The sequence below is a fragment of the Ctenopharyngodon idella genome, chromosome 13 (assembly GCF_019924925.1).
Source record: "Ctenopharyngodon idella isolate HZGC_01 chromosome 13, HZGC01, whole genome shotgun sequence".
Classification (NCBI taxonomy): domain Eukaryota; kingdom Metazoa; phylum Chordata; class Actinopteri; order Cypriniformes; family Xenocyprididae; genus Ctenopharyngodon; species Ctenopharyngodon idella.
Window position 1 is genome coordinate 10,116,028 of NC_067232.1, and position 19,763 is coordinate 10,135,790.

General features: G+C 39.6%; 1 long non-coding RNA gene across 7 annotated transcripts in view; it reads right to left on the reverse strand.

Annotated features, from left to right (window-relative positions):
* LOC127524685 (uncharacterized) overlaps positions 1–19,763 on the reverse strand; it is a 387,968-nt gene that overhangs the window by 76,792 nt on the left and 291,413 nt on the right. For 6 of the 7 annotated variants that reach the window (XR_007933128.1, XR_007933122.1, XR_007933126.1 and 3 more), the window contains 4 exons: positions 17,266–17,421; positions 15,861–16,026; positions 10,430–10,548; positions 6,979–7,158 (listed from right to left, as the gene is read on the reverse strand). This is a non-coding gene — a long non-coding RNA (uncharacterized LOC127524685). The remainder of the gene's footprint in view (positions 1–6,978; positions 7,159–10,429; positions 10,549–15,860; positions 16,027–17,265; positions 17,422–19,763) is intronic. The other variant, XR_007933123.1, reaches the window with a different exon arrangement.

A 19,763-nucleotide genomic window follows, 5' to 3' on the forward strand; every position in this document is an offset into this window, starting at 1 on the left:
AATTTTTTTTTAACAATGTAAAATTCTGTCACGTTTGAACAATTTAATGTGTCCTTGCTGAATTAAAGTATTAATTTCTTTAAAAAAAATAAAAATCTTACACCGTGTCTACACCGGGTGCGAACGGCGAGTGAAAAAAGAATCAACAGACATTGGATTAGATTGACACGATTACAGAAGTTTCATTTTTGAGTGATCTGTCCCTTTAAGAAAAGAACATGTATATAGGATATAGGTCAGTGTGCTTTCTGCAGTGTTGTCTTGTACTGTCCAGTTTATGTAGTTAATTCACATATCATGAACACAAAATACAGGCAAAGATCGACAAATGTTTATCATACAATGTATTGTCAAATAAAAAGCCTTTCCATTAGGTCCTTCTCATTAAGAGAGAACAAATGGCATGCTAACAAAGCCTTCCTATATCTGCCTCTAAATGCTTCAGATAGTTTACCAGAATGAACTAATGCCCCCATCAAATAGACGTTTAATTGGTGTCTGGTCTACAGCACATTTTACACCCCCCACCTCATGTTCACAAACACGCACAGAGAGTGAGCTGTCACCTGATATCACAAATGATAATGTATCTTTTGCCCCATTGATGGTTTATAATATGAAACGAGAGGTCGAAGGTGAGCAAACAGGGACGCTGGCGAATAAATGAGATCATGACTGAAATAGCTAATTATGTGCATTTTATTTTCATGGCTTGTAACAGGTATAAACATAATAGCTCTTGTCAGGTGGGTTGCTGTGTTGACTAAAACCAGAACGCTGACCTAGCCTGACAAACAGCCCTCTAATCCATTAGAATGCATTATGGAAATTAATGTTGTTGATTTTTAATGTAAACCACCATATTAGAGTCTGAAGATCATTTTTGGTCACATCTAAACCTGCTCTACCACAGCCTTTCGAAGGAAAGAAAGACACAGACAGATATGCATAGAGAGAGAGAAACAGTAAAAAAAAAAAAAAAACAGGCAGAGAGAATCAGACAGGACAAAAGGCACAACACTTTCCCCTCTTTTACGTTCTTGTTCCTCTCTCGTTTCCTTTCACGGAGGAAATCAGTTGCATTTGAGAAACACGAGGCACACCTTTTACTTTCCTTTCAACACAAAATGATCCTGTACTGCCTTTCAATAGTTGCAAGCTAATTTCATATTCAGCATTTGTAAAGGGAGGGGAGATTTTTCAGGATAGGAAGTGCTTAATTTGCCTGTCTGAATTGGAGAGGCTGAATAGACATGACCGGGGTCGGGGTGTGTGTGTGTGTGGGGGGGGGGGGGGGGGGGACTCTAACCCTCAGCCCTAAACGCACAGAAGCTATCAAAGAACTGGTCGCTGTTGGAGTAATCTATACTCTTTCCTCTGCTGTTTGTTCTCCTGGGCTGATGCTGTCTAGGGAACAGCAGACAAGTGTAAATGAGAGCTAAGGAGCCCTTGTAATTGACAGAAGTTAATCAGGAGATGTGTTTAAAGGAATGTTTCAGGTCCAGTGCAACAGCATTTATGCAAAAATGGCATATAATATATATATACTATATTGCCAAAAGTATTGGGACACCCCTCCAAATCATTGAATTCAGGTGTTCCAATCACTTCCATGGCCACAGGTGTATAAAATCAAGCACCTAGGCATGCAGACTGCTTCTACAAACATTTGTGAAAGAATGGGTCGCTCTCAGGAGCTCAGTGAATTCAAGCGTGGTACCGTGATAGGTTGCCACCTGTGCAATAAGTCCATTCGTTAAATTTCCTCACTACTAAATATTCCACGGTCAACTGTTAGTTGTATCATAACAAAGTGGAAGCAATTGGGAACAACAGTAACTCAACCACAAAATGGTAGGCCACGTAAAATCACAGAGTGGGATCAGCGCGTGCTGATGCGCACAGTGCGCAGAAGTCGCCAACTTTCTGCAGAGTCAATAGCTACAGACCTCCAAACTTCGTGTGGCCTTCAGATTAGCTCAAGAACAGTGTGTAGAGAGCTTCATGGAATGGGATTCCATGGCCAAGCAGCTGCATCCAAGCCTCTTCACCAAGTGCAATGCAAAGCGTCGGATGCAGTGGTGTAAAGCACGCCGCCACTGGATGAATCAAGCTTCTCTGTCTGGCACTCCGATGGATGCAATGCTACAGTGTGTTGCTCAGAGATGTGAAATGATTCATTTTGCTTCATTTGGATCTCTTTTCATTGACAGGAAACGGATTTAATCTCACTTTAACCTTGCACACGTGCAGACCATCTATGGGATAAGCCGGATTCCTCCAAAGCATTTTTATCTTTATGCACACAATAATAATCTTTTACATTGTAATCCTTTTATTTTTAATATTTGCCATGTTTGCGTGCTGCTGCGCGTCCCTGTGTGTGTAATAAGCAGAGTATACGCATGTTGTGCACCCGCTTATAGGCACATATTACTAACACACTCTTTAAATAACAAAAAAAAAAAAATATTGCGCCATTGACTTTAGACCAGGTTTCAGTTGGTCAATGGCGCAGTCTATTTCAGTTGCCTCCAAATAGCAATGCGCCAACAATGTGCCTGAACACACCTCGTTTTCAGACCAGCACACCATGGGTGCACAAATGGGCGCAAATGCATTTGCTATTTAAACAACGTGGCGCAGGACGTGAAAATGATTACTACGTCAGGCTGAAACTAGCAAAAAACCCTTGTGTCACACTCACAGTTGAAATTATGCAACAAATGCTGTCGGATTGAACTGAACTTGTATTGAAATATTCTAAGAAAGAGACAGAACAGAAAGAGTTACTACAAGTTCCTAGCTCTGTTCATTTGCTACTTCACTGTTGTATAGTACGATCATAGATGAAACAAAACAACCTCCAACCATTCAGAAAAGGTTTTGTGGAGTCCTTCTGCTGGTGGAGTTATCCTTTTTTGAAACTGTTAACCGAAGGACAACGGATGATGAGAGTTCCTCCTCGCCCCCGCCCAAAATGGCTCCCTCACTCAAAGCCACTCCAGAGGGACTAAGGGTCTCTGGCACTCAGTGCCTCGCCGTCCGCTCTGAGACCGCCCTGCCAAGAAAGAGAAGGGTCTCTCATTTTTCTGACACTCTTGTCCTTCAGCCTATTGATCGGTAGGGAGAGAACATCCCCACCATGGCCACTAATAGAAAGTGAAGTTCATCAGCCGCTGCCTGCTGATCCCCTCAACAGACATAAAGATCTATAAAGGCCACCCAACTAACCTTTCCTTTTTTTACCTTCTTGTGTCCCTTCTGTCTTCAACTTTTCTCATATTTTATTTATTTATTTGCCATTTTTCAAGGGACTTCTTACTGTGTTTCCTTTTTTGTTTTCTCTTGATATCTTTTTTATTTATTTTTTTAAATCTGCATCTAGGACTAGTCCAATAAAAACTGTAGTATGCCAGACTGTTGCTAAAATTGGAAGCATTTTTATTATCGAGGCAAGTTGTATGAAAACAAACGCTGAGGTTGTAATCAAACTAAACCTTTGTTCGAAGAATCTTTCTTTAAAAGTACCTGTGAGAAAGGGATTTTTATGTGTTCAGTTCCTTACAGTTCCTTTCCTGTAAAGAAGCTACTTTGAGAGACACAGCTATTATTCACAATTTTCATTCACATTATTGCAATTGCATGCAGGGAGCATCTACCAATGAATGTGAGCATGAGAGGAGGATTACATTCTAATTACAAAATAACACTGAACACCTCCATTGGGCTGAAACCTTTTATAATCCCGTATAAAAAGATGACCGTAACCTTGGGAGGAGAAAATAAGGAGAGGGAGCTTCTTAAACACACACATGCACACACACATACACACAAAGAGAGAGAACTAAACCCCACTGTCTTTTTCTTGACTGAGTGAGGTAGCTTTATTTTGTTGGGGACATGAAGCCGTGGTTTGTTGTCAGTGCTGGGAGAAATGCACATTTCTCATTCAGGCGACTGTGGGTGAATGAGCTGCACTAGATACACACAGCCCTCAGGCCTCCACGCTGCCTGTCCTCAGCACAGCTCCACTGTAGCGCAGTGATAAGGTAAGGAAATGGACTCTAAGAATGACTATTCATGTGTGTATGGTGAATTTTATGTCTAGTGCCAATTGAATGTTAGAGAGAGCGAGAAAGAGAGAGAGAATAAAGTATTATGTGTTTCGTTATGCTTTCAGAAATCAATTGATTTCAATCGCAATTATTATATTGACAGCCATAGTTTTATGTTTCTCTTCAGGTTACTTTAACACATCTAATAGTATTCTAATAGTGGGTGGAAAAAATAAGTGTCAACTTGATAGAATCTTATAGAATAGATTTATTTATGTTTTAGGTAGGATAGACAGATGAACTGGATCAGCATAAATGCCACAGCTCATAACACGTGTTAAACTTTAGACCACGGCAAAGCGGCAAACAATTATGAGGAAATATAAAGGAGACAATTACAAGTAGAGCCTAGAATAGGGGTGTTCAAACTCAGTCCTGGAGGGCCACTGTCCTGCAGAGTTTAGCTCCAACTTGTCTCAACACACCTGCCTGGAAGTTTCTAGTATGCCTAATAAGACCTTGATTAGCTGGTTCAGGTGTGTTTAATTGGAGTTGGAGCTAAACTTTGCAGGCCCTCCAGGAGCAGGATTGGACACCCCTGGCCAAGAACGAGGGTATGTTTACATGACAACGATGTACTAAATGTATCCGCGTTCACACGGATCCGCAAAAACAACTAAAATGCTGTATTATGCTGCCAGGCTAGTAGTTGGCAATGTCACTTTGTAAATAAACACTAAGTGTCTATAGACTGATCATGTAATACGCATGTGCATGATGTCACAGTTTTCACAAATTCACATTTTTGTTGTTTACACGGAGACAATAACAGTATCATTTTCAAAAACTTGCACTTTGAAACCCGATTTCAAAAGTTTGCTTTTCAGGCCCCCAAAATGCAGTTGTCGTGTAAATGAACGGCCAAAATGGTGTTGTGTAAATGGCCCCTGAGAAACTTTAGGAAATGAAAGATATTTGTTCTTTCCACATTAAGTCTTTCTTTAACCAGCACTTACACAGACAGCTTTGTCAGAAGAGCCCAGAGCTTAAGTTACACTCTCTAAGGCTGCAATTACACAGCAGGTCTTGATGCCCAATTCTAATTTGTTGACTGCATCTGATTTGTTTTTGACGACCAACTTAGATCTCTTAAATGTGTCCCATATTCGATATCTGCATTTACAATATACACTTGGTGAAACAATGTATAGACGTGGTAGACGTACTGACCACGGAAAAGCTGTAAAAGCTGAAAAGGAAGTAAAAACGGTACAATTTGCAAATTGATGCAGACAAAATAATACAAGCTTTTGCTTTCCACAACATCTTTAAAGGTCAGCAAAACATCAGGTTGAGCCTTTGTCCTCCATTGCGCCATTGAGAAGAGTCATGTAATCGTGACTGGTGTCCACCTGAGTTGACGTCATTCGCCACTGTCGCTTTTTCAATGACGTACGACTCGCATTGACAGGAATATCCAATAAATGTGCAAATGCATGTATTCAATTCATATCAGATTTATTTCCACATATGAATAAGGCCTGAAAACGATCTGAGAATATCGGAATCCACGTGCTTTTTTCCTGCTTACACGTTAATGCGTATCCGAAGCGTGCCACATGGGAGGAAAAAAATCTGAATGGGGTCACTTGAACCATTTAATGTAAAAGTCTCAAACACAAAACTAAACACACATACAAAGCTGACCTAATACAAAAACCTTTCCCTTTTAGATCATATTTCAACATCTCAATATCCTATTTTTGTATAATCTTACACCAAATCTTGCTAATGATTAAGGGTCAAATAGAAATGGGGGGAAAAAACCACGTCAGATTCAAATCCAGCACATCAATCAGTTTATTGAGGATTTTGTGTGTTTTCAAACCACATTTAGGCAGCTGCAAGAACAATACGCTTTCATAAAACAACATTCAAATCACAAAACCCAATTGCAATTATTAAATCTTGCTTCTAGGCATGTTATTGCGCAATGTTTCGGTTAGAGCTGAATGAATGTTGAGTAATATTACACAAGTCTATTAGTCAAGATAAGACTGAAATCCACTCTGCCTTAAAACACCCTCTTATTCCTTTCAATTCGAGCCCACAAGTGCCATAAAGCCAGCCAGAATGCTCAACTCATCACGAATTATGGCCACACACGAGCCATCACACCACACCTACTGCCATTCATCAATACCAAAAGAGCCAAGAGAACTGGAACCTATCAATAAAAATGCGTACATTCATACGGAATGTCTGATATTGTAAATACGGATATGGTAACTGTTTGCCCCCTTTGCGTGGCATCAAAACACGGGCATCTCATTCATCTGACATTCTGATTGGAACCAGCTCAATTCAATTTCACATGTTTACGTGAGTACGGTCAGAAAACGAGGTTTTGATGGCATTGTGATATGCTAGAGGTTCGGTCATAACAGACAGATGGCCATACAAATCATCCATAATAAGAAATACATGCTAACTATCTCATTTTACTGATACATTCCTATTCCTCAGGAGCAATGGGAATGTTTTAAAGCCACAACCCAAATGATACCCAAGAGAACAAAATGCTGGGCTGAGTTTGGGCTGAAATTTATCTTCATGCATAATCACTGGAAGATACATTTTCATTGAATAAGTAAAAAAACCCAGCAGTTTAGAGTAAGTTAGCAGACATCGTATAAAGTTGAAAGAAAGAAAGAAAGAAAGAAAGAAAGAATCTTGATTATAAGTTTAAAAGTTTTGATCTGTTACTGGGTGAAGTCTGTCAAGAAAAAAACACATATACATGAACTCGGCTGTCGAACAGCTAAATTTGTCCGCTCAATTAAAACTACACCAACTTTCTAAATCAAAGGAAATTACAATAATTATGACAACATTTCTCTGTCATTACTGCACCACATACCAGAGATTTGGATCCCGTTCAGACACAGCTCTCTTAACTGTCTGGGCGAAACCATCAGACATTTTTAGTAAACTTAATGGCAGCCCGTTCCAGAGGGACAGTTCACATCTCCTGTCTCTTCTCCAACCGCTTATATTCATTTTCTGTGATGAGTTTTATTTGCAGGATGAACCCGATAGCCTGAAATGAAAAAAAAAAAAAAAAAGCTTAGATATGCCTAAAAAATTATGCAAAAAGAAGAAAATTCTATGATTTATTTTTCTTCGGTGGAGCATACACTGCCATTCAAACATTTAGGGTCAGTAAGATTTGTATTTATTTATTTAAAAAAATAAATTAATTTTATTTAGCAAGGATCCATTACATTGATCAAAACAATATTAAAAATGTTTATAATGCTACAAACATTAAAAAAAAAAAAAAAAATCAGCATATTCAGCATATCAGCATATTATGTGACACTAAAGACTGGAGTAATGGCTGCAAAAAATTCAGCTTTGCAATCACAGGAATAAATTACATTTTTAAAAATACAGAATTAAAAAATAGACAACAATTGTAGTACAATTTCATACTATTACTGTTTTTTTTTGTTTTTTTTTACTGTATTTTGAGCACAAAATATTGATCTTACTGACCCCAAACTTTTGAACGGCAGTGTAAAGGTTTGATTTCTTAGGAATATCCTTGCCACTTTCTTGCTGCATTAAAGACACTTCATGCGAGAAGTAAAAATCTTTCCTAGGGAAATTATTCTTTTGAGATAATGAATCAGTTCATAAAATCAGTCTGAATGATTTGTTTATGAATCAGGCAGATCCAGTTCTCTAGTTCAACTCAAACATCTGTTCTGTTTGTATTACTTTGTGTTCCAAGGAAGAAAAAGAAAAATCATACAGGTTTGGAAGGACATGAGGGTCAATAAATAATGACACAATATTCATTTTTCTCTACAGGTGATAGTAGAGAAAAATACTTGCTGTAAAAACATCTTTACCTTTTTAACTCTTTAACCTTTGCTGTACATATTCATATGCAAAGGCCCACCACACTTAATGAGTTCTGTTTGTACTGATCCCATGGCTGAATGGCAGAATTTTTCATTCGTCCAGACAGCAGCTCGTCTCTGCCAGATAATTTGCATGGGCTGGCAGCTGCTCACCTCTGCAGGGCACTTGAGATGCTGTGCATGGCCTCCTTTACCTCCTTCAGCCCTTTTTTAACTTAAGACCAATGGCTCCTATTAAGGACTCAGGCAGGGCTACTGACAAGCCAGTCAATAACAATGTGAGGTTACTTCATTATTGGCCTAATGGCTGATGGACTAAGGGTTGGAAACAGGCCAGTGAGACTGATGCTGGGTCGCAAAGGATGGAAGAAGCTTATCCGTAGCCATCCAAGGGTGTGCTGCCGGTTACCTACATACACACTTTGAAGGAGTTTACAGAGGTCTAGGACACCAAGACACACATCCCTCCCTAAATCAATAGTGACATAGCCTGGTGTTTCCCATTGTTCTTCGTTCTCCAGTAGCTGTGCACAAGTATAAAGGAAGACTCTCAAGGTCTGTGCCGGTCTGTCAGAGGCACATGGCTCACACTCGCACAAAGGGCTCTTTTATTTCACCGGTGACCCCAGCAGAGAACTGCCCATCATCCTCTAGCCAAATTAGCATACAGCAATCCATTAGACAGGCCCTGACACACGCAGCGGAAATCCCCAATAGGCTTGATCATAGGAGGACAAGTTCATTATTCATAATGGGAGGACAGAAAAAAAGGAGAATGGGAGAGAGAGTTTGAGCAAGGGGAGAGTTGTCAGATGTAGGCATGCATATTGCAAAAAAAAAAAAAAAAAAAGAAGAGAGATATAACACATTATACAAAATGGGTGGCATTTGTATCCCTCATATATACAGTATCTCACATAAGTGAGTACACCCCTCGCATTTTTGTGAATATTTTATTATATCTTTTCATGTGACAACACTGAAGTAATGACACTTTGCTACAATGTAAATGCAGCCCCAGACCATGACACTCCCACCACCATGCTTGACTGTAGGCAAGACACACTTGTCTTTGTACTCCTCACCTGGTTGCCGCCACACACGCTTGACACCATCTGAACCAAATAAGTTTATCTTGGTCTCATCAGACCACAGGACATGGTTCCTTAGTCTGCTTGTCTTCAGCAAACTGTTTGCGGGCTTTCTTGTGCATCATTTTTAGAAGAGGTTTCCTTCTGGGACGACAGCCATGCAGACCAATTTGATGCAGTGTGCGGCGTATGGTCTGAGCACTGACAGGCTGACCCCCCACCCCTTCAACCTCTGCAGCACTCATACGTCTATTTCCCAAACACAACCTCTGGATATGACGCTGAGCACGTGCACTCAACTTCTTTGGTCGACCATGGGGAGGCCTGTTCTGAGTGGAACCTGTCCTGTTAAACTGCTGTATGGTCTTGGCCACTGTGCTGCAGCTCAGTTTCAGGGTCTTGGCAATCTTCTTATAGCCTATTATAGCCATTAATTAGACATTAATGGCTGTGTGTTGCGTTATTTTGAGAGGACAGCAAATTTACACTGTTATATAAGCTGTACACTCACTACTTTACATTGTAGCAAAGTGTCATTTCTTCAGTGTTGTCACATGAAAAGATATAATAAAATATTTACAAAAATATTTGCTATCCATCCACTCATCCATCCATCCACTCACTCATCCATCCATCCATCCATCCATCCGTCCATCCATCCATCCATTTATCCTTCCATCCATCCATCCACCCACCCACCCATTCTTCCATCCATTCATGCATAAATACATACATATAGAATATGGTCGTACAATTAGATTTTAAAATGTCATCCCCAAATGAAAATTTAAAAGTGGATATTTGTAACCTTGAGCTTGTAATGTCAATTTTTTTACTAATAAAATTTAAGATGGCATAATGTAAATTAAACATTTATATATGAAGAACTTTTTTATTTATAAACATTATTTCTCTGACAAAATGGTTAAAATCTTATCATACAGATCTAGAAAGAAACAGTCAGAGAGAGATGGTGTACCGTGATATCAGTCACACACACCTTTAAAAAAGAAAGAAAGAAAGAAAGAAAGAAAGAAAATGATTTTGTTACCATATATTCTGTATTAATTTCCCCTCTTTCTGTGAGTGAAAATCAAGAATTTTGTGCTACAGGGAAGTGAAGGAGGCTTTATCAAAGGTGGGAGTTTTTTAATGTACTTTATAAATTCATTTATGATCACAAGAGAGTTTTTTTTTTTTTTTTTTCATATCTACATGGTAAATGTCCCTTTCCACAGCCGATGACAACAGCTAATATCATAAGTGGCTGTGAACAAATACACATACATTAAGAAGCCATAAATGGAGAGTGAAGTTCTGCTGACATGTGTAATGTTAAATGCCAACGTACCATTTAAAATGAAAGGGCAGCAGCATTTCCAGTCTTTGTGGTGCGCCATTCAGACTCATTTAGAAATAAAATGGTCCTTTAGTGTTCTGTACCTGCCAAGAGTTGGACTGGTTAAAGACCTGCAGAAGAACAATAGAACAGAAGAGGATGTAACATTAACATTTTCCCTTACATAAGAATAATACACTTTCTCGGTTGTTTTCTCTCGTTCTATTTTTTATTTTATTTTAATATCATATGATTTTAAACTTTCTATATTATATACTGGCAAAAAGGGCTAAATCAAGTTTGACTCGAGGGAAAGGCCATGCTGACCTCCATTGCTGCCCTGACAGGCAAGTACTACATCTTTTCCTGCAGAGAAATGCCATCTCTGAAAGGCTTCCATTTGATTAATATTTATAATGGAAGTCTGACTCTTTTTTTCTCCTCTCCACAGGCTGTTTTATTGTCAGATGGTCACCTCTCTAATTTGGGGGTTGAAAATGATGGTCTTGGTTGTGGCACTCTGCCAGCACAGGCAGTTCCTCTGATGTCTCTGAAGTCCTCAGTAAGTCTCTCTCTCTTTTCATATCAGGCCTGTGCTGCTCAATCCTTGGCAAAGCTCTAATCCTCATATTATAAGACACCTGGACAGTCTTACACTGTCTGTCTGCCCAGAACTCTCCAGATTGGTCGCGCTATTTCACACCTTTTCTCTTGCCTGATGTTCAGGCAGCTTCTCTGATATGAATAGCAGTTTCAATGTGGAAATCATTGGCCCAGCCGGGACCAAATCCACTGTTATCTCTCTCTGAGCCAGCACTGCTTGGGATAGATTTCGTGTAAGTGTAAAAATGAGCACAGAGGAGGTGAGGAGAACTAGAGAGACACTGGCAGAAGTTTGCAAGAATACCTCCATGGCCTCATTTACACCCGAGACCCATCACAGGTGATCCAGTCACGAGGGGTGAGCGCTTAATATAAGTGTAAACGGGGTGCAATATGTTTTGTGACACAATCTTACAAATCACATTCGGAGCCGTGCTATTATTGTTAACTAAGGGTTTGTTCACACTTGTCATATTTGTTTCGATTAAAACGAACCCTGGTGCGGTGCGGTTCATTTGAACGTGTGAACGCTGCCATCCGAACCCTGGTGCGCACCAAAAAAGCGAACTTCCAAACGAACTCTGGTGCGGTTCGAATGATATATAACGTTAAACGCAACACGGGCCAAAGACATGTAAATGAACCAAAAACAGGAAGATGAGAACCTAAAAAGGACAGAATGCTCACGTATATCGGTTTTTCTCGTCATAGTCGCGAGTTTGCCCATCACAGGAATCAGATGCGCGTCGCCACGCAGCAGATCGTTTGTGTGTGACGGATGGATTCCCGCCGCTGTTTTGACTTCTTTACACATTTTATAAACTCGTTACGAGTTCCCAGCCAGCCAAAATACCATTAAATGCAAGCTACGCACACAGAACAAGCGCATTTATCTCAGCACACAGCATTGTTTTGGATGTTCGGTAAGTTCCGTCTCAAAATAGGCAATACGTCATAAAATCCGACCAATCAGGTTGTGAACATATCCTAAAAATGAAGAACTATTAAAAAATGAAAAAATGAAAACTATTTAAAATTGTTTTCTTTATTTAAACAAAGTTGAAATAAAAAAAATAAATAAAAAAATAGATGAAAAAATTATGAAAAATTAATAAATGGTATCATAGTGAATAACACTAAAATAGCACTGATTCAGAGGTAGATGAAAATACATGTATAGTGTCAACATTAATCAGTCCTGATGCTCACCTGTCAATCATCCACTGTCATAAATCAATGGTTATGTGTGACTTTAAAAGAAATTAACCATCAGAAAGATTTTGACATTTTAAGTGGAATAAATAAATGCACAAAGCATAACATAACATCACCAAGTGAAGCATTCACTCAGAAGTGACTACCAGATCTTGCCTAATCACTTGGATCTCAAAGTGGATTGTAACACCAGGTGTGAATGGGGACCCATGTTTTGCTCTTTTGGTGAGAGCTGGTGGTCGACGTTTGAGGTTTTACACCACTTGACACAAATACAAATCTCAGCTCGATCCCCTTCCCCTCACGCCTCCATTGGTAACTTTCAAAACCTCACAGGTTGTAATAGCAAGGCTTTTGCTTTCTTCTCTCTATACTGTCATTGGTATATTCAGCTTCAGAAAGAGCGTCTCGACCCACTTCAAATAGCCGTTGTGTTCAATTTCCACCTCTCCAAAACAAACCAGAGGCAGCTTTTCAAGCCATATGTCAGCAGTATGAGAGGATGGCTTTTATGTGGTGAAAGCAGTTTAATATTTTGTGAAGGCTTACTGCTGCTGCAGACCGGCTGAATGACAGTCTGACAATACACTCCCATCCATTCTGCTTCTCAGATCAAGTGCTCGCAGCAGCAACCCTGAGACACATTCACTCGCTCGCCCGCTCCCTCTCGGCGGGGTGAGAGGGCGACGCGGCCACCCTGACGGAGGGAGCGAGAGCGAAAGCGCAAGACGGAGAAGGAGTGAGATGTAGAGGTTTTCTGTGACCTTGGCTGTGGAGGATGAGGAGTGATGAGTGTGTTGGTATTGCGTATTCTGGATCCATTACTCACAGCACCTCTGCTGCAGGAGGTTTATGCCTTTGTCTCTACTGCGTACACACAAACACGGACACCGAGGGCGCAGCGGGCACTGCCCTCCTATGGCACCACACATATAGAGAGCCCATTCTCTCCGGCTCACCACATCTACACTGAGTTTTCGCACCGTTTCTCCTCTCATCTTTATTCCTATTTAAGTCAAAGACAGAAATTCAATGCACAGGGCACGGCGTGGAGCTAAGCTTCACTGGTTTTCTCCGTGCAGAAAATGAGATCTAATAATGATTTGCTCACCGTGGACGCTATCAGCACATAAAATCATCCAGGTTAATCAAATGGTTGTTGTGAAAGCCGTTTCTTTCTCTGCAGCGCTAACCCTTGCCGGCACAAGCTGAAAAGATCATTGATTTTTAATCTGCAATGAAAACCTCTTGTCACCCTTGGTTGTTTCTGAAATAATGCTGTTTTCAGTAGTTATACTTTTTTAGGCTCTTCTGGGATGGGCCTGTGGAAATTCTGAAGAGCTTTTGGGACCATGAGTCTAAATGTTATGAACTTTGCCTTTTGACCATGCTGCGAAACATCACACAAATGAAAGGAAACTCACTTTGTAATTCTGGTGACCTTAGACCTAGCAACCTACATAGTGTGCATAATAACAAACAATCAAATAAATGCAAAGTACATGTAATGATATTTCACATGCCTCTGGCTTATATTGATTGCGCAAAAGAGGCATGGTACTTAAACAGAATTATTCTACCCGATCTTCCAAGGTTCTGTGATTCCCCTTAAATTAAAATATGTAATCTTTAGACTGTTTTAAAGAAAAAAATTCAATTCCACCACAATGACAGGCTGTCATTAGCAAGACCTTGTGATGTCAATGCAACAGGAAGACAAGAAAACAAGTTTTGAATAAGCCCTTGAATTAAGAGTCACCTGATGAATACGACTTAGCAAACAGAAAATTATTTACACTATAGATGAAAACAACTTTAACTCAATCAAGGTTTGCATCACAGCTGTAATGAGGACAGTTTGAACAACACAAGGACATCATCTAACAAGAATAATGTGGGCCAAAGAAAAATCAAAGTGTTCTGACACTGGTTTTCTGGAGTGAGTTAAAAGAAAGAAAGAAAAGAAGAACGTGGAGAAGACGTGCTGGGTCTGGGCGGTGTTCGGCTAAGGCGAGATGATGAAGCATGCTGAGTTGAACAATTGAGACACTGAGAGAAAGGCACAAAGTCCTGAGGAGAGAAGTCTGTCGGTCCAGCGTCCTTCATTCTTAAAGAACTATAGACTGTTAACTGCTAACAAGCAAGGCTTTTTCTGAGAATGCAAAAGAAAAATAAAAAAAAATAATAATGAAGAAATACATTAAAATATGAGATCAAATGATCATGGGATTTTGAAGCATTTTCTGTGGTGACACTGTTCAACAATAACACCAGCAGTGGCTGCATCTCTTTTACATTTTTTGAGCTCTTTGTGTTCTCAAGATCCTGAAGCAAGGCGTAAAAGTGAGGAGGAATGGCAATATACAAACAAAAAGTCACATTGAGTGGAGGTAGTGCCTACATTGCTCTATGACTGGCCATTTACTGTCAATATGATAATGTTGTTCCTAAAATCGAACTGAATGCGTCAAACTGGTGGAAGTGGACAGACTAATTACAAAGAAAACAACTCAACCACTCTAACAATTAACAATTCAATAATTTTAGTCATCTCTGAATCAAAATAAACTTGAAATGACAAAACACAAAATGAAATTAAAGATGTAACTTATTATTAACAAAATAAATGCAACACGGATAATTTGTTTTACAGCCTTATTGTAGTACTCATAATTGTACTTGACTATTAACATTAATATTCATTAAATATTAATATCAATAATATTAATATTATTTAACCATACAATTTTTATATAATATTATAATAAAAAATATAAAACAATAAACATATACATATAAAATGACAGACAGACAGATAGTCGAATTAAACATTATGGAAGATATGAATATACATATTTTAATTAATTTGGACTAAGGGGGCATTTACACAACACCATTTTCAACTAAAAACTTTATGCGTTTTGGCTGTTCATTTACATGTTAATAGCAGCCTGGAAACACAAGCCTTTGAAATCGGGTTCAAAGTGCAAGTTTTTGAAAATGATACCGTTATCGCCTCCATGTAAACAACAAAAACGCAAATTTGTGAAAACTGTGACGTCATGCGCATGCGTATTACGTCTTCAGTCTATAGGCATGTAATGTTTCTTTACAAAGTGACATTGCCAACTACTGGCCTGGCATGCTTAACACAGCGTTTTTAGTCATTTTCATGGATTCTTGTGAACGGGGATCGTTTTTACAATGTTGTCATCTGTATGCAAAAAAAGCAAAGGAAAAACTTCTCAGTTTGTAGTACATGTTGTACATATCGTTGTCATGTAAACACACCCTAAAATTCGCCTTATTTCCATCACACCACTGCTGCTTACTGTACAGGACACAAAAGAAGAAGAAAGTTAGGAAAAGTGTCACTTCCCTTCTAAAGTTACACTTTAGACGACATTGTTCAATTCTGTGTAACAGTTACGGACGCATGAACATGGCTATCATGCTGAGGTTTCATAACGGACACACAAAAGAGGAAACCCTGTTGAGAAACGCCTATACCAGAACTCTACTCCCCCTTTCAGAGATAGAGGGAATGGGATGAGGAGAAAAAAAATGAGAGTGTTTATTCTCAGCGGTGCTTTGCTAATGAAAGAGTGCATTCTTGTTTTCTTACTGTGTCATTGCGGTTGTAGCGTTGTCATGCTCTCTCTTTTTCCACGTCTGTTTGGTGACCCTCTATGAAGCATCGCCCGACTTGGTGACAAGGACTGAAGATAAAGCCTCCATAAATGTTCAGTAAATCATCTCCTGACCTTTCCTGGCATCGCACACATCGGCACCTGAAATGTTAAAGACAAAAGGAAGATTGAAACTTCCAGTGGCGTGATGAAGTACAGTCTCCAGTCTCCCTCCTCCTCCTCCGATCCCGTAATCTCTCTTCCTCTCTGTCCAACTACGTCGTCTTTTCTTCCTGTCCCCATACCTGCCTAGCTGTGTGAACGCGTAGGGTGGCGGACATTTTGCATATGCGATCCGTCATAGGGGCAGGATTAATGTTGTTTGCTGGCTCCCAAACACAGCTTGTGGTGCACTGTGGGCGACAGGAAACTTGGCCAAGTCTGGCTGCCGCACGGCTGGGTGGAAAATTAACCCTTGGTGGCAGGAGGCTGGAGGCCGTAGCTCAGGTGTCCTTACATATGTTTGCGGTGTCAGGACAAGCCCGGCTCCGGGGCCCCCTGCAGGGAAAGAGCACTACCAGCGAGCCCGCGTCAGAGGCCCGGAAGGGGGAGAAGGGGGAGAGGGATGCGCCTTGGCACTGAGCACAGCCAATATGCTTCGCTTTTTAAGGCCTCTTTGGCTCAGGAGAGCGGAGGCACTGATAGTTAATCATTATATATTTGTATGAAACTGATTTATTCTGATGTTTTCATGTCATTTCGGAAGAGAGGACGGGAGAGAAGAGGAGGTCCAGTCCCTGCTGGGACACAGGTGTCTTTGTATCTCCTGCTATGCTCACTCAGAAGATCGCACAGTGGGATTATCACGCCGAATTGCCTATTCCATAATTACGGCCCAGCTTCTCGTAAGAACACAGAGAATTAGAAACACCCTCATGCATAGCTTTCTCTGCAAATAACATATTATTCATTTGAGAAATTGCAAAGAACTGGTTAGGATTTGATGTGGTATGAAATTATTATTTTTTTGACCAGCATAAATAGACTTCCAGTTCGGATACGGCAGAAATTAGAGAGAGAAAGAGGAGAGATAAAGATAGAATGTGTAACTCGAGGGGCTGAATGAACAATATCCACAGCTGTCGTCATGGCATTGACCTTTACTGTGGCCCACGGTGACCCGTGGTTCTGCATTTAAACTTTTAAATTGTAAACTTGAACCTTGGCATTTCCAAGCCTCTGTGCAGGGGTGTTATCTTAGGGGAGAGTGACAGTTCGCAAAACGTAACCAGGAGCGGGCCTCTGTCAGCCTTCTTGAACAAAGCTGGAAAAGAGAGAAAGGACATCTACGACTGGATGTCTTTCATAATCACATTTTCCTGAAACTAGGCTCTGTCTTACATAGAAAAGCTGTGATGCTCTGTCAAAGCGGAGTTACTGTGGGTCAAGTGTTTGGCGGATGATAGAGGAGCTGAATGTTCTCTGCTCGTGACTGCTTAGCTCGACTTCTTCCTGTGCTCTGATCCAAACTCCAGCAATCAGTGGATCTGTGTCGCCCTGCTCCGGAGAACCGTGCAAAGGACGGAAATAAAGAAATGAGAAAGAATCACCCTGAGGCTACATCCAACACCTCCACCACATTCCCCATCATTTCCAGTTGAGGTTTTGAAGTTGCTGCTATCTATAATAGAAATACGCCTATGAAGGGAAAGAGAAGAAGCTGAGAAAGACAGAAAGATAGAGAAGCAGAACAGGGCTAGTGTTTCCTACAAGTGAAATATATACTTTTCAGAAGTAAGATTTTTTTTTTTAAACAAACTAATGTTTTTATTCAGCAAGGATGCATTAAAGGATTAGTTTAATTCAGAATTAAAATTTCCTGATAATTTACTCACCCCCATGTCATCCAAGATGTTTATGTCTTTCTTTCTTCAGTTGAAAAGAAATTAAGGTTTTTAAGGAAAACGTTCCAGGATTTTTCTCCATATAGTGGACTTCATTGGGGTTCACTGGGTGGAAGGTCCAAATTGCAGTTTCAGTGCAGCTTCAAAGGGCTCGACACGATCCCAGCCGAGAAATAAGGGTCTTATCTAGCGAAATGGTCCTTTTCTAAAAAAATAAATAAAAATGTATATATTTTTTAACCACAAATGCTCGTCTTGCACTGCTCTGCAATCCGCAGACGTAGGCGGAAGCACTGATCCAGTGTCTACAAAGCGAACGTGAAAAGATTAAGCCAAATGGCCTTTACCAAAGGAAAAAAAAAAAGGTAAAATGATAACAATGATATCGGACGATTTTGAAGTTGGAGGAGAAAATTAGATTAAGTTTTTCACCCTACCCTCGTACTTCCGCCTACGTCACGTGTGACCTTTCAACGTAATGCGTGGGGCATCGCAGAGCTAATGCAAGACAAGCATTTGTGGTTAAAAAGTATATACATTGTTTTTTTTTTTTCCGTTTCACTAGATAAGACCCTTATTCCTCATCTGGGATCATGTAGAGCCCTTTGAAGCTGCACTGAAACTGCAATTTGGACCTTCAACCCGGTAAACCCCACTGAAGTCCACTTTATGGAGAAAAATCCTGGAATGTTTTCCTCAAAGATGTTAATTTCTTTTCGACTGAAAAAAGAAAGACATGAATATCTTGGATGACATGCGGGTGAGTAAATTATCAGGAAATTTTCATTCAAAAGTGAACTTATCCTTTAAATTGATCAACAGTGACAGTAAACACATTTATAATGTTATAAAATATTTCTATTGTAAATAAATGTTGTTCTTTTCAACTTTCTATTCATAAAAGATTCATGAAAAAATGTATCAGTTTCCACAAATATATACAGCAGCACAACTGTTTTCAACATTGATAAGAAGATAAAATGTTTCTCAACCACCAAATCATCATATTAAATTGATTTATGAAGGATCATGTGACACTGAAGTAATGACTGCTGAAAATTCGGTTTTGACATCAAAATAATAATATTTCACAATTTTTTTCCCCCTGTATTTTTGATCAAATAAATGCAACCATGATGAGCATTTATTTAAAGAGATTTATTTAAAACATTTTAAAATCGTATAACCCCAAAAGTATGAACAGTAGTGTAAGTGTGTAAATATATTTGTTATCAGGTAACCTAAAAAATGCAGAAACCTAAAAGATCTAAATTGACTTGTTTTATTAAAAAAATATGATTTAATATGACTGAATCAACTACATTAGTTTCCAACAACATTTTTTTTTGTCAGGATCTGATATGATAGAAATAGCTTTTTACAGTACTGTTTGTACAGTGTGGTTATTTTTAATGCTACCTCTTAAAAAAAAAAAAAAAAAAAAACACTCATTATGTTGTAAAGGTTCTATGGATGTTATTATGTTATGGCCATTTTTTATATGATCTGGCCTGAGGTCCCACAAACCCACAGGCCAGCTCTGAGAAAGAAGTAAAGAATAAAAACAAGAAGGAAGAGAGTAACAGAGAGAGAAAGCAATAGTCTGTGAGCAATATGCTGACCCGAGAGACAGTGCTGGAGATAGTTGTCCCAGCGAGCGAGATAAAAGCTACATTACATGAAATTAATGGAGGCTGTGTGAGCTGTACATGAATCACTGTTTCAACACTATGAAACAAGTACAAAGGCATGAAGAAATCTAACCACAGCTTCAAAGGTCTGCCATTTAGTCAGTCAGAACAGGCCTGACAGAGGGAAGAGGGGGTTTAGATGAGCAGTTGAGCGAAAGAGTGTGAAACGAAGGAATGAGAAGGATAATACAAGACAAGGACTATGAGAAAGGCACAGTCTGGGAGAAAGAAAAAAGAATCGAATCGAATGAAGGGGAGCAGATGAGCATTTGCGCAGCTTGCGTCTCTTCTCTGAGGTGATATC